We start from the raw sequence: 21,477 nt of genomic DNA on the forward strand, positions 1-21,477 counted from the left end.
ATAATTGTGTGGGACATGGGAAGACTTTAGTTTTTGTAATCAGCTCTCAAAAATGTTTATTTAGATTTTATCAGCCAATATATCGGTTACTGGCAAATACACTGTAAAAAAAATTCCGGTCTCCAATTGAAAATTTTCAAGTGACTGATCACATCAAATTTTTCAGTTGGCCGAATTAAATTTCGGTAAATTAAATGACATCAATCCACAGAATTTTAATTCGGCCAACTGAAGGTGATAGGTGATAAATTGCACCTGTGGTTACCCAGCTAGGACACCAGAGTGAACTTGAGGGGAACTGAATTCTTACAGCCACTAAAAATCACAGTTAATAATAACTATGAAAATTGTCTCAGAAAAAGTTAGTTCTGATTTTTGTCAGAACTAGACTTTAAGCCTTTCAAGTGTGACATAAGCGTCCAAATCCTTTTAGGGGGTGCTGCATAATAAATACAGTCAAAAATAGAATAAAGCAAAACCCCGGCATGGTCACTAGACATACACCTGTGACTCACATGTTGTAGGATCCTCTAAGACCATGGGCTGACGTGTGAGCATTACAGGGTCTGGAAGGTGACGACTAACAAGACTATCAATCTTGCGTTCTGTGGTTGTGCATTCCCGTCAGTGTCTGGAAGACCATGTCTTTTCTATTCCATTTTTCAGTCTTTACACAAACATAAACCAGGCTGCATAGTTGATGAACGATAAAACCCAAGACAATTATCCCAGATGAGAAAGCAAACGAACACTGAAGTGGGTCTAATGCTGAACTGCGATCATATAAAACTATTCCTTATATCAATCACAGAGCTGTTCTGATTGGTCATAAAGTGCTGCATATATTTTGTCTAGTTCAGCTATGGGAGACAGGAATAATAAACTTATTGGACTATACTGTACAATTATCACATATTTTCTCCAAATTGCTCATAATTGCAGGCTCGAGTTGTAACTCTAAGCGTGGCAGAATGTTTTTGTAAGGAAAAAGAGGCTATATTAATCATTGAAGCCCAGATTGTGTGCACATTCTGCATCAGCAAGCACAGAAGATTTGTGGTTGCCCGAGTGATTGCACATTGTGAGAGTAACTCCTGAAAAAATGGCCTCTATTTGCACAGCCACTGCAGACTGGTCCAAACACCATTAAAGGTTTAACCAAAAACCATTTACTCACTCAAATGTTGTTTCAAACCTGTATGACTTTCCTTTTTCTGTGGACCATTAAAAAAGATCAGTTTTTTAACCATACAATGACAATAGGGTCAAAAGCAACATTGAATCCATTTTATGGACAACAACAAAAAAAATCTTCTTTTGTGTTTCATAGAAGAACGAATGTCATACAGGTTTGGAACGACATGAGGGTGAATAAATAACACAGATGGGTGAACTACCCCTTTAAATAAAATGGCATGTGGGCCTTTAACTAAAGAGTACGCGTGAATACAGAGTCAGACTTGTATTATAAGTGGTGTGAGGAACTTCCAGAATATTTAAACAATGACATGGAATTGCAGGGTATGCGTGGGGGTCGGGTACCATTTGCCAAATAACCATCCTCAGAAAGGCACTGATCAGTAGACCAGGGACAGGCCTGCAGTAAGATTAAAGAAACACACAGCCATGCCTCGTTTAGCCGGTCCCCTAGGAAAGCAAGAAACGCAACAGTGGGCATCTCACATTTATCCAATATCAGCAGCTGCTGGACCGCCCCTGCCCTCCCCTTCACTACCCTCCTAGTCCCGCTGGGGCATTCAGCAGATTTTAATTTCACTTCTAGCTTCTGTTCTGCAGCTTGTGCTTTAGGCACACAAAAGCCTGAGTTTCAAGTTGAACGTGAGAACCACCTCATCTCCTGAACCCTATTAGCATATGAATCCTCTGGCAAAATGATGGAACGGAAAGAGGGATGGGAAGACATAAGAGAGTGACTGAACAGGAGGTAAAGTGTGCCCACCACAAAGTTAAAATCTCAGACGAGATTTTTGTTGTTGTTGACAAAAAGCCACAAATTATGTTATTTTGCTCTTTTTCAAATATGTTTGGATCTTTTGGCCATTACGCTTTTTATTAGTGATTCTTTTTGAAAGGTTTACAAATCAAAAATGTACGGCAGGGAGGCTGCCGTTTAAAATGTTCTTTTATAAATATAAAAGACTGCATTTGAAAACATGTACAAGAGATGCTTGAACTCAACCTTAGTGCACTCACTGTTTATACAGGTAAATGTGCCCATCTGGAACTAGCTGTAGCTCTGAAAGGGTTTTGAAAGAAGGTTATAACTGCTATTTGGCCAGGGTTTTGTCCTCAGATCATTTATTGGCTGAGCAGCTAATCTGTCGACGAACCCAAGATTGACCCCATTCTTCAGGGTTGATCTGATGAGTCTAGCTGGGGTGCTGCTGGGGGATATATACGATGGGGGATATACGATGGGGGGAAGAAATGACAACAGTTGCACTGACCCGATCTGTCTCTCTCAGCATGGCAACAAAGGGCCCCATACTTGTTCTTCTCCTCTCCAGCTGCGGACAGAGAAACACCGCTGTCAGCAAAGCAGAACAGGAGAAAATACACACAGAACAAATTGATGTGGACCCTTGTGACACCCAGAATGATTCATGATGGTTTAAAGTGAGTGTGTGAGTAAAATGTCCTTCAAAAATTGACTATGCAGGTCATTATGAGTCAAGGATATCCAGAAATTTAAAAGATCCTCTTTATAAAAGCATCTTGAATGTAGTCGTTTAAGATTTATTCAAGCTGAGATCAGTATCAGCCAGCAACCTTGTACACAAGGCCATTAAAAACTGCACTTTTTCTATTATAGTAAAGGTGTCCAATAATGGGGTTAGGAGAAAAGTATAATTGCTCATCATATTTCTCATCAACATGCATGCAGCCATTTTTCCTTACCATGTGCAGTGCTTAAAGTGGGGCTTAAGCTTCTATATTTTAATTTCTAGCGCACCCTCACTTTTTCTTGTGAACCAACACTTCTCACATGTCGACCCTGAATCTACAGATATTTAGAGTTGAGGAATTCACTCATTTGGAGTCGAATCCTGTGCTAGAGTTGAGAGAGATAAGCAACGGCATCGGCCACTGAAAAACCCATATCCTTCAGACACTACCAAAGGTCATGGAATATGTTCTGAATGAATCCAATAAATGTGAGACAGCACACATAAAATTGTTGTAGCAAGCAGATAGTTGTAGATTTATGATCTGTTTTTATCATTGGTAGTCTACTGGACCATTACACAACACAAAGCGGCATCCATCTTCACTTCTGTCAGGCCATTAATGACGGTGGCGGTCGCTATCCCTCTCTCTCTCTGCCCAAGTCCCATCAGCTTTTTGTTCCCTCTTATTTTATAGTGATGAATGACTGATGTTATCGCAGACTATGAGACAAGGCTTTTACAAGCATGGATTTCTTCTGAACATGACCAAAAACTACCACGCTATAAGAGGCCAGGAGCATTAGATCAAAGCACATAGTCACAAAGCTCTTCATTGTGACAGCAGTCTAGATTTAAGCACCACACATGTAAGGGGACCATATCGTCTAATGTCTTCCAAAGGACAAAATTTATACATTTTTATTTGTCTTTCTCTCTGAGTTTGCAGAGAACTGGGGATGCAGCAGTACAAGACGTGAGCAAGGCTCCGAGCAGCTGCCCGTGTCGTTATTGCTCTACACAGCTTTTATCATTCCCATAAATCTGGTTCTGCAGAGCCCCATAAAATGGCAACCTGTGAGTGTCTGGCACTTCGAACACCCCACGGAGAGGGAGAGATCGAGACAGAAAGCAAGAAAGAAAGAAGGAGAACCACGGGAGCTGTTAACCTGACTAATGGCAAACTCCACTTGTGCAAAAGCTCAGCGGACTCCATGACCACTTTTACTGCGCTACTGATGAGTAAACGGAGGTGAAAAAGCAGACCCTTGACATAATCAGCTTCAATAATGATGACAACAATACATACTCATACAAGAAATTGAAATGCAGTATAAGTGCTGAGTGGTTTGGACTCAACACAGCAACTAACACCGTGTCCTAACCAGTCGCAAGAGCAACAGCACTTGCTTTTGTCGATTCAGTTCAGATTCATTTGGATATATTTCAGTTATAAAGTCCATTTTGCTAATATGAAATAAATAGTGCTCAAGAAAATGTCTTTTCAATGTTCAAAACAGTTGTGCTGCTTTTTTGAGGAAACTTGATAATGAATTTTTTCAGAATTCTTTGATAATTAGAAAGTTTTTCATTTATTTGAAATAGAAATCATTTGTAACAATCACTTTTGATCAATTTAATGCTGAATAAAAAAATCCTAAAGACCCCAAACTACCAAATGAAGTAAACACTATATTACACTTCCTGTGTCAATCTGTTATTATATGAACATTTGAATGAAATTCCAGTAGTCTGTAATAAGTTTATTATGTATGATGATAATAATTACAAGTAAATAATATATTTATATGGCATGTAGCCTTCAAATGTTTATATGTAAACACTGTTTATAAAAAAGATCAAATTAAAATTGTGTAATAGTACGTAGAAACATACACATAACACACAACAAGCGGCAGGTATTTTAGTTTGCATTACCACACACCAAGACTCAAGGCACACCTATTATGGCATACAGTCTCAAATAGTTTTTTCCTGTCTGTTGCTATGGTTATATCACTGTCAACATAGGCGCCAATTTATGTTTTCCCGCCGATGGGTGCCCACAGTCCACACGCCCTAACCCCCTGCCAGGAAGACAAACGCACCTCCTGCTATAATCACAAAAGCTGCCTACACTGCACAATACATCTATTATTAATGTAGTGTTTACATTTTGTCGGTAATAATGAAAAAAAGCTGCGATGGAGTCCAGACCTTCTGCCAAAAGTGTGAAGGTCTGGCTACACTAGATTAGACATGAGTGGCTAATATGGGTGTGATATTACCAAAATGTTATATCATGATATGAGTAATGTTATTTCACGATAACAATAAATCACAATATGCTAATTTTTGCTTTAAATAAAGATTTCATCAAGATTTGAACACTAGCTCAACTAACATAAGTTTACAAAAAAAATGTCAAGCTTGCTGAAGACAAGTAAACAGTGAGAGATAAATTAGTAAAATAAACGAATGACAAGCAAAAAACTACAATAGAACAAAGATACAAATGAAAATGACAACGATGTGCTAAAAAAATAGTAAGTTTTCTGTTTTTGTGTTCACTTAAGACAACTTTCTTATTTTAGCAAAAATTTGCCTTTTGACACATATGAGTGTGTATTTGACCACTCAAGCCCAATTAGGCACCAAAAACAATGAGCTGTATGAGCAGCAGCTTCATGTGTGTGCGTATCTCACACGGCCTTAGAAACAGCATACACCGAAATTAGTATTTTATTGCTGCTTATTGTTCTTGAATGATTTAAAATCACTTGTTTTTCAAAAAGGAAGGCTTAAAAACCTATTCAGTAAGATATGGGATTAGGGCTGTGTATTGCCAAGAATCTGGCGATACAATACGTATCACAATACAAGGGTTACGATACGATATATTGCGATATTGTAAGAGAGGCAATATATTGTGATATTTCTTTTTTGTGTTTTTATAAAAAAAATAATTTAAAAGAATAAAGAACACAACCATATTACTAAAACACGAGACAAAGTATTTTATTTAATTAATACAGTATAATTTATATCACTAATCACTATTTTGTGCAATCTGAGTAAAGTAAAATGTAACGTGACTGCAGGATTCTTTATGTGTATATGTTTAAAAGGCTTACAGTATAGCAGTGGCTATTTAACAACAGAAAGCCAGTCCATTTCATGACTGAATGACTGTTTGTTTTATATTTAATATAGTTAAGATATTTTCTATAAAGCAGTCTATTGTATAAAGTGCTATTTCAAGTACTGAACTGCAGAGCTGGTGCATCCATATGCACATCGCTATGATCTTTCATTCTGCTGACACCGCTGTCAGTTTTGGTGTGTGTTTATTTTGTTACTGAGAGGAAAACTTGCAGTACATTATATCGAAACGCTTCTCAGCAGCGTGGGTGACGTCAGGATGTTAAGCGAGCTCTTAGTTTCAATGTGTTTCCCGAGTATCAGGTTTTAACTTGGCCTATTTTGCAAACAAAATGTTTCTTGTCGATTTCCTTAGTGGCTTCTTTTTAGCTGAAGCCAAAATGAGTCCACACTTCAGCTCTATATACTCTAGGAGGGGAATAATTCTATCGTCTTGAGAGCTGGGTTTGCTAATGCAAACACAAGTAATGCACTAACTTTTACCTTGCGCTTCTCCGGCTCCGTGTCAGTTATACATTAGGATGATAGCATCTTGCAGTTGATGGAGATTTGTGGGATGCACATCCAGGGCACGAAGATCCCGTTCCACCACATCCCAAAGATGCTCTATTGGGTTGAGATCTGGTGACTGTGGGGGCCATTTTAGTACAGTGAACTCATTGTCATGTTCAAGAAACCAATTTATGACATGGTGTATTATCCTGCTGGAAGCAGTCATCAGAGGATGGGTACAGGGTGGTCATAAAGGGATGGACATAGTCAGAAACAATGCCCAGTTGGCATTAAGGGGCCTAAAGTGTGCCAAGAAAACATCCCCCACACCATTACACCACCACCACCAACCTGCAGTGATAACAAGGCATGTTGGATCCATGTTCTCATTCTCATTCTTGACGAATGTATCAACAGAAATCGAGACTCATCAGACAAGGCAACATTTTTCCAGTCTTCAACTGTCCAATTTTGGTGAGCTTGTGCAAATTGTAGCCTCTTTTTCCTATTTGTAGTGGAGATGAGTGGTACCCGATGGGGTTTTCTGCTGTTGTAGCCCATCCGCCTCAAGGTTGTGCGTGTTGTGGCTTCACAAATGCTTTGCTGCATACCTCGGTTGTAACGTTTGGTTATTTCAGTCAATGTTGTTCTTCTAAACATTAACTGAGGTCTGATTGGTTAGCATTAGACAGCACGCCTTCCAGACTGCGAAACAAAGTGAAACTAAAGCGCGCAGCGATGCCTGAAGGAAGCACTGAGAATGATCATGAAATACAGTGCAAGATGTGCGGCAGCCAATCTATCACATACACAGCATTACAATGAGAACATGATTGTCATATAATGTTGTATTCTCCGTGCTTATAGCTCCCCGTGGATTAGCGCGCGCTGTTAATCTCTGTTAATAAAGGAAATCCCCAACCAGAGTCAGAGCGCGGTCAAGTTCATCTGCGTATCCGCGTCCTTTTCCACAGATGCAAGTTGTAAGATTATTTGTTTTATACTTGATTATATGTTGTCTATATCTGATTAATCTCATATAGGATGGCGTTTGGTTGAGTTTAATAACCAGCTAGCAAAGCGCTGCCGTTATTTCGGCTGGTTCTCTTCAGCTTCAGCTCAAATTCGAACAGCCCGACATTATCGACTCTGGGTTATTTGAGACGGTCATATTATTTTTAGATAGGCTATTTCTTTTTCAAAATAATTGATGATATTAATAATGCAGCAGTGTTACTCATTTTTTTAACAGTCGATCTGTTTTAATGTTTCTCATGGATTCAAAAACGCGCAGTGATGCGGTTCACACTTTGATCATGAAAAATAGAATTATGTGCAGCGCCAATCTGTCATGTGGGCTACATAGAATTATAATAAGTACACGATTAAAGTGTTGTAAATTATCTGTGGTTTCGTTGCCCGTGTATTAGCGTTGAAGAGCGCATTCAAAATGAGTTTCGTTTTCAACCTGTTGGCCAAGTTCACGTGCGCATTTGCGTCCTTTTGGGCAGATGTAAATTGTAACAGGCATACATCTGATTAATCTCATATAGGATGCATTTGACTGAGTTTATTAATTCTCTAGCAAAGCTCTGCGGGGTGGTGTATTCACAGTTGCAGCTCAAATACAATGCCCGATCATTGACTGGGTTATTTGAGACAGTTAGGCCTATTTAGTTTCTTTTTCTTTAAGACATTTATGCATCATAATGTAACAGTTATTTTTTTATAGTCATATGTTCATATTTGCATAGACATCTCATGTTTTTGTCGCATACATTTTCATAACAGTCTTAAAATAGTTTCATATCTCCATGACGGAGACGCCCCGCCCCCCGTACAAGCCCCGCCCATGGTTAATCGATTACTCGTTTTTGAGACCTATCGATGATCGAAATGAAAAATTGACAAAAATGCCCATCCCTAGAAGCAACTGCCATGTGATTGGTTGATTAGATAATTGCATTAATGAGAAATCTAACAGGTGTTCCTAATAATGCTTTAGGTGAGTGTATATCACACCTCTAGAAGCTAATATTTGTTGCAGCATTTGAACTTTTAGGAAAGACATAAAAAATGTAAACAACACCCAAAGTAAAATATCAACAGCAATTACTTGCAGTTTCTGCCCATAAACCTTACAGAAACTCACATATGAACAATAACAGCTTCCACTGCAGCATTTAGGATTCAGATTTTATCAGCTGATCTCATTCACACTCAGCCTTCAAATCTATCACAGGGACAGGTAAGATAGCTGAGAAAACAAAGAGCTCGAGAATAATATTGCTTCCAAGGGTAACCACAGTGTCCTGCAATTGTGGGAAAGGAAACACCTCATATAATACTCAGGACATTCTTAAAAATAGGAAAATGACTGCTTTCCTTCAAGGCTCAGTGGCCTTCTGCTGTATGCTTTTAGCGTTGTGTTAACTGAACTCTTTCACCCCATACTCAAAAAACACACAGCTGATGTCAGTATGATAACGTTGTGTGAGCAATGACGTGTGTCTGCCAGACCAAACAAAAGATCTGACACATTCAATGTACTCTGGCCCAAAGCAGAGTGAGCTAAGACATCATAACAACAGGTTGAGGTCCTCCTGCAACCTTGTTTGCAACAAAGCTGCAGCTGTTATACTATGGTAAATACAGCTTAAGATGAACATTTCATGACACCTACATTGAGATCCTAAAGACAGTGACATCCTTTTTTCCTATTGTCTAGAAAAAAAGAAGAAGAAAAAAAAAGATAAAGGAAGCCTCAACTACTGCTCATCATCATAATCATCGACTGACCCAAAGCAGAAACTTTACTCAATAAAGTTTTTTCCTCGCCTCCCACAAAAGTACACAAAAATGTCTTTAAAATCAAACAATGAAATTACCCTGGATAGAAATACAATACATTTAATATGAATAATATAAATGATTATAATTAAAATTAAATAAAAAATATTAAATAATCTCAGCATATAATTCACAGGACAAACATGTTTATTCTCATTACAAGTGAACTATGAAAGTCTGGGTCATATTTTACTTTGTTTTTAATAGGAGCACTGCAGCCCCTAACTGAAATTTTTAGGAGCACAAGCAGAAAATTTAGGGGCATACTTTAAATCAGCCTGCAAAGCAGTTCTTCACATTTTCCCCATTTATTGCCCAGGTAATAATAGACTTAACGTTCAGAAAGTACAATTACAAACAAGTTTTAATCCAAGTTCTATATGTACTATATGCACTAATCCTTATATTTTTACTTAACCTGTCTACATGAGAAATTATTGAGGCTAATAAGAGGTGCCTTTCACCAAATGTACCTTTTTTTGGGTAAATTTATTCTGAAGCAATATTTAATTTGAGCAGTGATCAATCAGCTTTGACATATTTAAATTGCCATATGATATTAAATAATTTTGTTCACGTAAGGATGAAAGCATGTCATGCAATCTTTCCATATTGTCTTCTTCTTCTTAAAGGGTTAGTTCACCCAAAAATGAAATGGATGTCATTAATGACTCACCCTAATGTCGTTCCACACCCGTGAGACCTTCGTCCATCATCGGAACACAGTTTAAGATATTTTATATTTTAGTCCCAGAGCATAATGCAGTCAATGCCCACTTCACTGTCCATGTCCAGAAAGCTAATAAAAACATCATCAAAGTAGTCCATATGTGACATCAGTTGGTTGATTAGAGTCTCTTGAAGCATTGAAAATACATTTCGGTCCAAAAATATCAAAAACTATGATTTTATTCAGCATTGTCTTCTCCTCCATGTGCCTCCAAAAAGAATCAAACGGTTAATGAATCAGTGAATCGATCAAAGATTCGTGTCGCCAATGTCACGTGATTTCAGCAGTTTCAGCAGTTGGGTGAACTAACCATTTAACGGTAATTTCCCAAATTTATATAATCTGCCCGGACTTTTGGGCCATCGACCTGCGAACCCTTCCTGGGTTCAGTCTGACTATAAGATCTCTAGAGAAAACCACATGAGGGACACTGTAAAAAAAGTTAATACCTTTGTTTCCATAACTGTAACGCAAAATTTGGTCATGTCTAATCATTTTAATTAAGTTTAATTAATTAATTGGTTGGTGGTTGAAAAGGTGCAATTAGGTTGCCACTTTGGGTGTGTTCACACTTTAGTCTGATTAAAACGAACCCTGGTGCAATTGCTCTGTTAGTGCCTTTCATTTGATTAAGTGTGAACGCTGCTATACAAGCGAACTGAGATCCCTGAAAAGATGGTTCTCGGTTCACTTCCACTCCAATTAACTCTGGTGCGGTTCCACTGAAATATAAACCCAACAAGGACCAAACAAAGACATCTAAACAAACAAACAAAAAACCCTAAAAAGGACAGGATGCTGAAGCATACTTGTTTTTTTCTCATCATGGGAGCTACGTTGCCCATTACAGGTGCAGGTATCAGAAACTGTCACCTTACAGCAGACCTTAGTTTGTGTGCATCGGAGGAATTCCTGATGCCTTTTTGACTCCTTTACACATTTTATAAACTCTTCACATGTATTCAGCTGTCAAATACCATTATATGCGTACATGCATTTAGCCCAGAACACAGCATTGTTTTTTTATGACAGTGTGAATGTAATATTGCAGTTTGGTTCTTTTGGTCCAGACCAAAAAAAGAAAACAATCCATTTAGTCCTGTTCAGCTTAGAGTTCACACTGTTATTTTAAACACCAAACACTAAAGAAAAAGAAAAAAAGAAACAACCACTTTTATGATGTGTATTTTGTGAATGAACTTGTCGAACATCCAAAACAATGCTATGTGCTGGGCTAAATGTGCTCTCTCTATGTGCGTACATATTTTGATGGAGCTGACAACTCGTAAAGAGCTTATAAAATGTGTAAAGGAGTCAAAGAAGCAGCAGGAATCCTTCCATCACACACACAAAGAAGATCGGCTGAGAGGAGACGCAGTTCTGATGCCTGTAACGAACTGTATTGGGCAACACGAGAAAAAACAGGTATGCTTAAGCATTCTGTCCGTTTTAGGGTCACATCTTGTGACATCGTGTTTGTTTAGATGTTTTTGGTCTGCGTTGCATTAACATTTCATTCAAACCGCACCAGAATTCGTTTGGAAGCAGAGCAAGACTCATCTTTTCAGGGGTCTTGGTCTGCTTGCATGGTGCGCACCAGGGTTCAGATGGCAGCATTCACACTTTTTTAAAATAACCGCACTAATAAAATCTCCCCAGGGTTTGTTTTAATCATACCAACTTTTGTTGGTCTGGACCTAAAAAACCAAACTATATTTGAGAACACATCTTTAGATTTAAGCCAGCATTTAAACTCCAGTTTTAAATAATTTTAGTAGGATAACATTTTTTACAGCATCTGTACCGCCATTTTAGCAATTTTGGAGGAAACTGTATCCTTCAGAAAGTTAAAAAGGAAATAGAATTTTTGACAATGACACATCTGGTACTGAATACAATAGGAAAAAAGTGTTGGCATTGGGCAGTAAAGCCAAAAGCCTAAAACAACTTCATGGCCTCTGGCACCTTGAGTGGGATGCTCTATGAATTGAAGATTTAGTCTACAGCATTCAGGACAAAGAAAACAATCTATTATTATGAACGTTGCGAGGATCTTCAGCAAATTCATGAATTTACTAAATATTTCTGGTTAGAACAATTTATTGTGATGGGGAACATTTAAAAAAAGTGCTTTCCAATGTAAACGTGCAGTTTTATTTTAAGACGTATTTACTAACTACTGACCAAGAGTGTATGTGTCCATAAAATTACATACTATTCTTTAAGTTTATGAGATTTTTTGAATGCGATGAATTTGTGTAATTATCTTAGTACCTTAGAGTCAATGATTTAGAGTGCAAACACACTTTTCATATGTAGTATTGTGTAACAGTTACTTACAAACAGTGCCAAAGGGTGCATAAATAGGTTGTGGGATTTTCATTCGGCTGTTTGTTGCCAAGCAGCACTTCCCAGATGTGAATTCCCAGTATCAAAGCATTTGAGTGAGTATTATGTCTGGTGAGCTTTTATGACGAAACAAACAGGCTATGTCGGAAAACACAGCTCATCTTTACATCTCCTGCTGGAGAAGGGATCTGCACAACAGTTGAGTGGGAAAATTATTTCACGGACTGTTCGTGGTTTCCCTTCTGGACATTAAAATAAGAGAGCGAACAAAACAGCCTGACTTTTCTTCTCTGAAATTAAAAAGTTGCAACATTAGCATAAATAATAAATGACACAAATAATACCATATATAATATGATGTTTTGTTTTGCAATTTAAAATTGTGTGCTTCAAAATCTGGACTACTGACTGAAATTGTGTTAATAATGCTATACTACTAGTATGACTACAAATGAAAATACATACAAAGGAATAAGGAATAAGATGCTTCTGAGGAACTTATTTCATGCGACAAAAATGAGGCAAACTATGTATTGTAGAAATGTAAAAGTTAGATTTAGTGGATGGCAATATGGATGTGGTGTCAAATGTGTTAAGTGTTTTGATGTTGTTCAGTAGCTTCTTGATTTCAAACTAAATATATATTGTCTTAGCCAGAAGCCTTGAATAAACTTCCTGGTCTGAAAATAACACACTGGTAGTTTCAGCATAGAGGATATGGAAACACTTTACTTTACTTTTCCTTATAGTTCATGTATTAACTACCATGAACTAAAAATGAGAAAAAACATTTGTTACAGTATTTATAATTTTTTGTTAATGTTAGTTATCCAGTTGTTCATTGTTAGTTCACAGTGTATTAAAGTTAACAAATACAACTTTGATTTTAATAATGCTGAATTTAACATAAAGATCAATGCTGTAGAAGTATAACTAACTAATGTTACCTAATATAACCTTATTAAAAATTGTTATAGATTAGACTACATACAGTGAAATAGGTACGTTAAATATTTTTGTACATCAAGACATCTTTCAGTTTTTATAAGGTGACCGGAAATTATGTTACTGCTTATAGAATTGGTGTCTTACTTCAGATGTAGCAGGTGACAAGTCTATTGGTGTTCATCACTTTTCAAAACACATCTACCATTAACACCTTACCAAAATAACTTCTTAAAACAATGGAAACACAGATTTTAATAGTACTCAAGAATATGTCAGTGCTAAGATATTCCGACAGCTGACTACAGCTTGTGCCCCCCAAGAACACAACAAATCTGAGACTTTTGAAAATTTCACACGTTTACAGAAAGTCTAGAAGTTGCATAAAGAATTCAGAAACACAACCACGTGTTTCCCATTTTATGAAATCTGTCTTTTTTTCATCATACCCACGTGGTTGCAGTCAAGACAAATCCCTTCCGCCCTGCCATCCCATCTCAGACAGACATTCACCCTGAATAAGAGCAGCCACACATGAAGTAATGATGAGACACTTCGAGCAGTTATGTAAAACTCTCAGCCTTGTCAATGCAGGAGTTCTCAGAATGTGTCCACGTGTCTCCTCAAATCATTACACAAGTATAAAACTCCTAACGCCTTTTTGCCAGCATGTAAACAGAAGGTAAACATGCCTCCTGACCTTTTCTTATACATCACTGGTTGCTGAAGCAATCATGTCCATTCTTTCCATTTAAGTTAACAACACTTCAAACTACTTCAAGTTTCTTTGACCTCCTTTTTTCTCAAATGTTTATACAGACTAGTTCTTATCTTTCTGATGAAGTTTTCCTTACTTAAGAGAGAAAATGTACAGAAAAAAAATAGAATTAAGAAAAAGTGCACGCACCTATCTCAAAAGGCTTCCTGTCAATCCTGTCCATCTTTTCCAGTGTAATCCACCTTTTCAACCATAGAGCCATAGGGAGCCATGCAGGGTGGAAGCCAAACAGACACAGAAGAGTATAACACAAGCGGCGTTGCCCTCCCTCCAGTTCAAATTTGGGGGTTGGATTTTGTGGGAGCCGAGCGTGCCTCAGAGAGCATGCTCTGAAAACGAAAGGCACACTTTTATAGGCACATGACAAATGATTTCCAGTCCCTCCTCCCCTCCACCCCTAAACATCCTCCCTCCCTTCTGCCTCCGAGCTGAACAGAACCCAGGAATGCGGCTCAGACCAAAGTCCGGCCTCCATCAGTAGTAGACGAGCAAGAGAAAGCCTCCCCCACTGGATCAATAACACGTCCAGCTGCCTGAGGCAAACGCTGAATTTTACCGGCCGCTTGGTTTTCTTTATTGGAGGCAGGTGGCTAAATGGCAAGAGGTCTGTACCAAAAATGGGAGGGTCCCAGTTCCCAGTGAAACCACTGCTGGGAGAATGGCACCTAACTAACCCCATGACCCTTCCTCTGCCCCAGGGGCATCCCAAAATGACTGGCTTTCCCAACAAAGTGTGTTTCTACTAAGAATAGGAATGTGTGAGGTAAAAAGACACCTGAGCAAAAGTGTTCAACTGGTTAAGTAGGTTGTGAAATACCCTCTTATGTTACTGCTCTCAAGTTCTCACAAATCAAAGGTGCCACGCCTCCTTTAGTCAACCCTCTGACCTCTACTGAAACTTAAACAGGTCTGAAATTATTTCTTTCTTCAGTACCATTCAACCGTTTGGAACCAGTACGATTTTTCTTTAATTCCTTGGAAGGAAGTTTATTATGCTCCAAGGCTGCATTTATTTGGTTAAAAATGCTGAACAATTAAAATAACTGTTTTTTATTTGAATATATTTTATGTAATTTATTCCTGTGGTGGCGAAGTTACATTTTCAGCTTCATTACTCCCTAATATGCTGATTTGCAGCTCAAGAAACATTTCTAAATATTCTTAATGTTGTCATTACTGTCACTTGTAATCAATTTAATCAAGCTGCTGAATAAAATGATCAATTTCTTGAAAAAAACCTTACTGACCACATTATTTTAAACAGTAGTATATATTTATAACACTATATTAGCCTAAAGGCTATTTACAATGGCAAACACAAGGTCAATAGAACAATCCATAAAAATAATTATATTAAAGTATTAAACTTAACATAAGATAAGCACAATCTTTAACTACTATACTATGTAATACAATAATAACACCATATTATACTATAATCTACTTGATTCTAATTGGTAAAAAGACAGCATTCTGCATTTTTTGTAAAATGGCCATAAGTGTTTAGTCGACCGTGGACTAGTTTCATATTTCTAGTAACAAGCTACATCCTTTTTTATACACATACTGATAAAGTAAGTTCAACTCTAATCAGTATTTTATACACATTTTATACACTCCAGTATTTTAGGTCTCTGTATTTATTTATTTGTCAAGTAGCCATTTAATAAATGGCACAATGTCATTAACTAAAAAAATGTTAAATTTAGGATACAAGATCTGATCGCCCTAAAAGAAATAACCACACAGCTGAAAAGGACTGAATTATAAGTGGTGTGTTATGCTACGTTACAATAAAAAGACTAAAACACAAACTAAACAACTAGAACTAACGCAAAATATTTTTTTGGTACAGTATGCCGTTTCATATACATATCCACCCAAGGGAAGAATGAGGCGCGCCTCCTATGGTGTTTTTCAGTGTGCGCACGTCTGTTTTCACTCTTCTATCTGTGCACCGCTGTCTGGATAACGCTGATAAGCGCCTTGTCTCAGCCTACATGCAGATCTATTTGCCATTTCACTGATCAGCCGGATGAGACTTTTGTTCACCAAGTGAAGCAAAACAAACCGCTGCTGTTTTCACACATACATGCATACTTATCACATCCCGCTCTATCTATCGCAGACAAAAACACACACGACCCATGGAATCACTGCTCATATTCTCCAGCTCTCAAAAACACACACAGGGCTGATAAGACCGAAGAGCAAACAGATTCATTCTAGAAAACATGATTCCGCTGGTGCAAGCTTCCATTCGGAGAACATTACAAAACAAATCAAATTTTCTCCTTTTTAATTCCTCAAAAATCCTTCATCTACTAATTACTGCTCAAATCTAAATGTTGTCTAATAAAAGGTATGTAATGAATAGGTTTTTTGACACCAGGTATTACATATTCTGGTGGTAAGTATTCACTGTTTCTGCCGTGCTCCGGTGATTCTCTCTCCTGCCCTAATTTCTCAGAGATTCTGTCTGCATTCAAACCAGGTTGTACAATGAGGACATTAGTCCTTTGAGACATTCTCAGCCTCCCTCTTGCTCTCTCCTCTTTCACACACTCTCACTTTCTCTCCCCCACTCACTTCTTTTTTTTTTTAGTCTTACCCTGACTGCCAGCCTACAATGAGAACCAAACCTTCTTCTCAGTATTTTCCCTTCCCTCTTAATACCTGTCCATCATACCATGTCCCTGAAGGCACCAAACAAATGCCAAGTTAACGTCTTACCTCAAATGGTTTCTATTCATTGTATCTAATAATGGGGTTTTCAAAATGTTGGCAAAAAAAGTAAAGTGTAAATTCTGCAGTGTGAAAAGTGCTATACAAGTAAATCTGAATTAGCTTTAGTGCAATAAATACATAAATAGCTATCTTTATAATATCACATTCACTATTTTTTCTCACACTGAATAAGCTGGTCTTATAATATACGCCAACCTTCATTGCAATTTGGGAAGAAGGTCCTTTGCAATCCTCTTGGCATGAAAACCCTTAATGCAGAGCTTTACCCTTCTGTGTTCAATAACTTTCCCGAGTCTCTTCTACTTCTCACAACATAATAACATACCTCGCAAATCTAGAGTATTCCAGAAAAAGGATCCTAAATGGTTCATTCAGTTTAACAGTCATTTTACATTAAATTAATTATCTAATATTATTGAAATGGTTTGCTCAATGTTTTGTGTAAACAAATCGCCCGATTAGTTTTGGCGGGTGTCAGAGTGACTACAAGAATCATAGGTCAAAGGTTATGGGAAAAAAGGAGGTAAAAAGAGCACTCGTGCTGAGGTGAAGGTGGTTGTCTGACTGGGCAAGAACAAAACAGTGGGGTGCAGAAGTGGGGGAGGAAGATTGTCATTACGGTGGCCACAATAAAAGGTTTAATCCTGTGACCCTTCAAAGCCAAAATAATGCCAATTAAGCTTTAAGAGACCCTAGCATGGGTTCAGCCAGTGGCTCTTAGCCCTGGTCCTATTTGTCAGTTTTAATGACCACTTCAGCCAGACAAACGGCTCACATTGTCCGTACATAAGAACAACATCAAGAACAAAGGCGGTACATTTACTGCCTTTCTCGGGTCACGCCTTACCATAACACAGCAGCATTGACCGGCAAGCCACTACGCTGACCCTGTGACATTACAAAGTGAAAACAAATAAGAAAGTGGTTTAAATCTGAGTTTCAAAGGCAGCGGCTGCCTGCACCATTGATGCTGAATAGCATGTGGTTATCTGTGTTTCCTCTGCAAATAAAAAAAAGGAAGGATGCATTTAAAACAACTATATCTCAACAAATAATGCATGGACTACTTTCATTTATCATGGTAAGTAAATCAGACCATAATCTCTCCCAGGTGTGTGCAATGCATTATTAAAGCTGCTAACCTCAACAGCCTGGAACAAGGATCTGCGCGAACAGCAGCAGCAGCTCCGGTGCAGGTCATCTGTTCTACAAGCAAACAATTGATATATATCACATTTTACATATTTTTGTATTTCTTTCTGCCACAAAAATATAATGAAACCATACTGCTCGTTTAAAACAAAACAGAGACAGCAGATGGCAGCATTTGACCCCTTTGCTATAAAAACTCTAATAAAAATATTTGTGGTGATTTTTATTTTTATAATTATTTCTAATATTTTTTACTTTTGTATATATTTATTTTCACATTTATTGTATTTATATATTATATTTATTTAAGTTATCTTATATATAAAACAGAAGCAAATTCACTGCAAATTCTCTTTACTGTTTTCATCTCAAGAGAATAGAAACACCTGCACAAGCCAACAATGGACCTTTTGTGTGTAGGCCTTGAAATAAAAGGGCTTAACAACAAGCAAAAAGTAGAAAACTCACAGGTCTTACATTGTTGCTGCATGAGGCAATGGACCAGCAGCTTGCATCACACCATATGAAGCTCTATTGCCTCCTTTTGGAAATAAATGGAAGTTCCTGAGGACTTCATTTGAGCCGGACAGCTCGATTAGTTTTGTAGTAGGCTGTATTTTGCTTCATTCCCTATGGCATTTAGACATATAATAAATGTTTTTAATATCTAAAATTTAAACACAAAGATTAGTTTTCAAGCATGTGTGAATGCAACAGAAATACATTGTTCTTTTGTCTTTTAAATTAAAGTTTTTCCTTTATTTGCTCAATAATATCCTGTTCCTTAACTTGAAAAAGTCTATATTAAAAAAAATAATGAAAAAAAAAAATATATATATATATATATATATATATATATATATATATATATATATATATATATATATATATATGAACATAAACATATATGAACATATATATGAACAAGAAAACTGACATCTTACCTGAAATGTTCTGGTTAAGACTGCATAAATATGAATCATCTGTCCATAATTTGTAGAAACACAAGTTTCAGCTGAAAGATTCAGACCTCAACACAAACAACAAGCTACAAAACTCACTCATTCTGTCTCTGAATGCAAAGTGAACAAGCAAAAAGACTATATCAACACTGAAAAGCAAACGTTATTCCGGTGAGACGTCTGTGGGAGAGACAGGGGCTCAGTGTCTTTACACCCTCTGTGTGTGTGTGTGTGCGCGTGTATGTGTGTGTGCTCCTTTCACTCCACATATGCGTGCCTTTGCTATCGGCATTACACTAATATATGTCTTGTCTTTAAGAAGGCACTTCCCTTTTTTCTCTTTTTGACTGGAACTGAAATCAATGGTCACGCAATTACAGAATGTGGATTTGTCAACCGGCTTCTGGCTGTTAAAGTGCGTGTGGGGAGCACTATACAAATACCCAATAAGGAGTTCAATAAGAGCAGTAACACTGCTGATTGCCGACTACGGTCCCATCAAAACCAGACGGCCAGTTCCAGGTGTTTTATTCTGTCGAGAGGCGATATTGCATATTGGCAAAGAACATCAATGTTCACTCAAACGTCTCAAGGCGGTCTATTGACTCTCCACCAGAGAGCAGAGTCAACCATTTGGAAGTTATAGCTCCTTTCAAACAGTTTTAAGATAGGAACAAACGTTCAGAGCTGGAAAGTGCTGTCTCGAGAGGCTCCGTCACCGATAATTAGTGATCAATCACGAATTAGTTTAAAAGCTTGAAAAGAACACTGAGAGCATTATTAGATTGCAGAGATTCACTGCTCTCCAATAATGACTTGGATTTTTAGAGGAATGAAACCCTCCAATCGTTTGTCAGTCTCCTCTATTGCCAATCAGGCCCATTAATCAGAGGAAGGTCCGACCGGTCCACATCTGAAAGATCGCAGGTGCCAAACAGAAAGGAAGAGGGGGGAAAGCCTGCTTTACAGCTTGCGTAATTAGAGGATGTAGTCAACTGCTGCAGGTTCATCACTGTATGGTAAGTAGCCATATGCTTTAAGTATTTAATACATTTAATAACTAAGTCTTAAAATGCTAATCAGAGAGTCATTTGTGTTCATTCTGCCACCAAGATCTAAACTGAATACCTAAACTGAAAGGTATTTGTTTAAAATTGCACTTAAAAAATGTCTGGAGTTTGCCACTCTCTCCCATAAGGATCTGTAACAGTAGCTGACCTGAAGTGACCAGCTCTCTGTAATTGAACAAATGCATCAATGCTGCATTTGTTCAATCTAATTTCTTGATGCTGCTAGAGGGCATGTGTATCGAAGAGAACAATATGTCTAATAGATCAGATTAGCCCACAAATCACAGGTCAAAGGAAGAAGCCATGACAAGATACCTGAGGTTAAACCAGGACATTAACGATTTTATATTGTTGTCCTTAGGAAACCTGACCAAGGCCGTTTTAGTAATGTCTTAATGGCCTTATTGATAAAACAGAACAGTTATAGTTTACTCAAGTTTCGGTTATTATGGTATGCCACAACACTATTTGATAATTTGCTATTACTCACATAAAAAAAAAAAAAATCCTCTACTGTCGGCAAATTAAATGGTAGGATTGGCAACACTGATGGTGATGCACTTGATAACAGTGCGAAGCAGCTAATTTACATACATAGCTACTTTCAATCGACTTGTTTCCCGCCATACCAGGAACGTCACCTTCAAAGGCGTGAAACCACAAAAATAAGACACCTTACTAAGGCGTGAGACCCCTGACTGTCTTCGCAAAACTTTCATCTCCAGATAAACGAGATCCTAGGAGCTCTCAAATAAAGAGCGGACTTTCTTAATGGATCCGGGCCCAAAATTACTCTAAACGTAATTGAATAAAACGTGCAATTTCTAGATTTGAGAAGGCCTAATTGAAAGGATGAAAGCAATGAATTACCTACTTCTAGTAGCTGTTTTATGTCGTTTTTAATGACGATATCTCGCAGTACTTTTCTTTTCTGCAGTGAGGATGAGCTTGTTGCACAGAGTTCAGGCGCTGCTGAGGCGAGGCGAGGCGAGGCGATGCAGCTGTCACTCGTTCGAATCCTTTCCGTGAATCGGTTCTTTCGAACATTGCTCTGAACATTCCAATAAAGCCATTTCTAGAAACATGTTGCTATTTGTATTTTTTTTTAAACTAAGTTATTAAGGTGTTAACTAAGTTATTAACGATTCGACTCGAAATAGATTTGTTCACTGATCTCTTCTTGATCATTTCCACAAGTTCGAAGAAACACTGATAATAACAAAAAAGCCAACTGTTCAAATTTGAAAACAAAAAAACATCTCAAATGTGTTCTACACAAACAAACACTATTGACTTTTCCAAGTATATGCTATATTAATGTTAGTCTCAGGAATGAGGCCAGTCGTTTTAAAATCTGCTGCTGATTGTAAAACTGCTGATTGTAAAACTAATATGGTTATCCTACTAAACAGTTTTACAGTATCCAAAGTAAACAGGTGAATCTGTCTGTCGTCACATTAAGTAGGCCTACGTCAAATGTTATGATTGACTGTTAATTATGGCAAGCCGTTTTGATTTGTAGGCCTATTCATTTTTTTCACAACTTAAATCT

This window comes from Pseudorasbora parva, chromosome 8 (assembly GCF_024679245.1).
Source record: "Pseudorasbora parva isolate DD20220531a chromosome 8, ASM2467924v1, whole genome shotgun sequence".
Classification (NCBI taxonomy): domain Eukaryota; kingdom Metazoa; phylum Chordata; class Actinopteri; order Cypriniformes; family Gobionidae; genus Pseudorasbora; species Pseudorasbora parva.